This window comes from Prionailurus viverrinus, chromosome X (genome assembly GCF_022837055.1).
Source record: "Prionailurus viverrinus isolate Anna chromosome X, UM_Priviv_1.0, whole genome shotgun sequence".
NCBI classification, from domain to species: Eukaryota; Metazoa; Chordata; class Mammalia; order Carnivora; family Felidae; genus Prionailurus; species Prionailurus viverrinus.
The window spans coordinates 16,597,754-16,600,543 of NC_062579.1; the positions used below are offsets into that span (position 1 = coordinate 16,597,754).

The following is a 2,790-nucleotide window of genomic DNA, read 5'->3' on the forward strand; positions in this document are numbered from 1 at the left end:
AACCAACTTCATGACCGACCATGGGAATCCAGGAAAAAGGCATTTTATTTTTTGTAAGTTAATAGTCCTTTTACTGGGGGAAAAAGACCAGGATTTACAACTTGGAATGGATATAAATTATAATTTCTTGAACAGCAATGTTGATGGTTGTGCTGAAGTCCACAGCTACAGCCCAGTCTGCTGGCTCCAACCCATGGATCAGAAGATTTTAAAAACAGAGTCCAAAGACGTTCCCTTGGTAAAGGTTTCTTTTGAAACATTCGTACGAATCGTGACAGCCTGACACCCCCGTTTCGTGCCAATACAACACGGACAACACAAAACCAACACGCGCGGCATGCCGCAGGGATGTGTGTCCCCACCATCACAGGTGGGCGCATGGAAGTACCAGAGGGCCAGCCAGCTCAGTGGGGCTGCGCTTAGACATTCTATCCTTCACCCGTTTTTCTGCACAGCGTCCTGAGGTAAGCCAATTTTAAAGGTTTGTTTTCAGTAAACCAGGTTCGACAATTTATACTAACAAACTGAACCGGAACACATTGTGAATAGGTTTCAAATTTGATTTTTTATTTTTCGTTTTTAATACAAAAGCCTGACAGTGCTCAATTGTCAAGCTACATTCATGAAAAACTGGCCGTTAGCAAATGGGCATGCAAGGAGTCCACTAAGTGCTTTCCTATCATTAAGGGAGTACAAGCGTTTATATAGTAACACTGACATGTAGCTTGATCTTCAGGAGGCAGGACCACCAACGCATATGTGTGGATTTTGTGTGTGTGGACAGAAGGTACTTTCAACATTCAGTTTTGCTTTATAGAAAGAGAAAGAGTAGATGAACGGTTTGTTCTGTTTTGTTTTTTTGCTTTTGTTTTCGTTTTTGTTTTTTTTGCAAGAGGTAAGTAAAATATTCAATATGATTCTTCTACAGAGGGGAAAAGGAGCTGAAAGTAGGTCTTCATTTTGCAGTCATCATCTGTATGAATTCTTCATAGTGGACTTACCCATCTCCATCAATATCTACTTCTCTGATCATTTATTTCTTCATCTGTTAGTGTTTCTCCTAAGTTTATCATGACACGACATAGTTCTGCCACACTGATATAACCATTCCCATCCTTGTAAAAAAAACTCGGAACACTTCGCAAATTTCTTCTTCGCTGCTTGTATCTTTCGTTTTTCTAGCCATCGCAGTCAAAAATTCTGCGAAGTCAATGGTGCCATTAGCATCAGCATCCACCTCATCATTGATCATCTCCTGCAATTTGGCTCCTGCTGGGTTCTGACTCCACGACCTCATGACAATTCTACGTTCCTTTGTTGTGATGGTGCCATTACCATCTTTGTCAAGTAGGGAGAAGGCTCCCTTGAACTCGGCAATCTGTTCTTCGGTCACCTCGTCAGCCATGGTGCTAGTGAAGGGAGGACGAGCAGAGGGAGCGAGGGTGGCTGCACCAGAGCAGGGGCTGTGACGGCAGGGGTAGCTCTACGGCAGCCACTACTGCTGCAGCTAAGGCGGTGTGCACTGCATGCTGGGCCCCTGCCGCTGCCCCACTCCAGGGACAGGTCATTTAAAAGCATACAAACTTCGTAACACTAGGAGAAATAGTCCATACACGACCCACGATTTTCTGCAAAATTTTATCAAAAGCCACCAGAAACCAGGCTTGGAATTAATGTTTTCTTGCCACTTGAAAAGACTATTAGGAAAAGAAGTTTTATCTGCCTTTTCTTTGACAGATTTAAACTCAACTGTGTTTTACCCTCTCCAAAGGAAGCAGCATTTCAGATTCAATTTTTACTTTCCAGAATTGTTTTTCTAATTTTAGAAAAGTTAGCATTTTGGGGTGTCTGGCTGGCTCAGCTGGCAGAACATGCAACTCTTGATCCTAGGATTTTAAGTTCTAGCCCCATGTTGGGTATAGGTTTTACTCAGAAAAGTAAATAAATAAAATCTTAAAAAAGAAAGAAAGAAGGAAAAGTGATCATTTTATAAACAACACAGTCACTGTAAAGGTATAAAACAACCATTTGCTACCATCTAGTGGAACTGTTAAGTTTTGCACAGAAACATTTTTTGCTTTACCATAATCATCCTACTTCATTACCTTTATCTGATTCTCCTTGGTTACACGGAATTATGGTTGTAAAAGTAAAATTTCTTGGTATCTGATCCAAAATTCTTAAAATATAAAGATCATGTGTAAGGGACAAGATACAGAAGAAAAGTCTGCTGAAGACACATTATTGCACTTTTTCCCATTTAAAATAAAATGATTTTGATGGTCATCCATAAACTGATCAGAGGAAAAGGTCGTGAACCATACTCCACCTACATTTATGCTGAGAAGACTTGATTTTCACGCAAATTGGCACCGTATCCTCATTTCCAGCTTACTCCTATCCTATATACTATGTCATTTTATTGCCAGACTTTTTCTCCAGTGTGCTTATGTCATGCAAAGCATGTCAAATATGTATGGTCATATTAATTACATTCTTCTTGAACATGACAAAGTAGTTCTGGTGGAATGTGAAAACTGGGAAGCCAAATTACAAATGTCCCACATGGTCATTGATGGGAAGACAATGTAGAGCAAACACTATGTTCCACAGCACTGATTATGTTGCTTTGCCTACAGGACAGCTATTCCAGAATACAGGAGGGCTTTATCAGTATCCCTTCCTATGCTCTCAGTAGTCACAATTGTAAAGATGAGCCTCCGACCTAAAACATACATGATTCTCTGCCTGTTATCTTTCTTAGATACCTCAGTTATCTTAAGGTTTCCT

At 40.5% G+C, this 2,790-nt stretch overlaps 1 pseudogene; it reads right to left on the bottom strand.

The window, feature by feature from the left end:
- Positions 1-768: 768 nt before the first annotated feature.
- On the bottom strand, positions 769-1,503 carry LOC125157281 (calmodulin-1-like; annotated as a pseudogene).
- Positions 1,504-2,790: the final 1,287 nt, after the last annotated feature.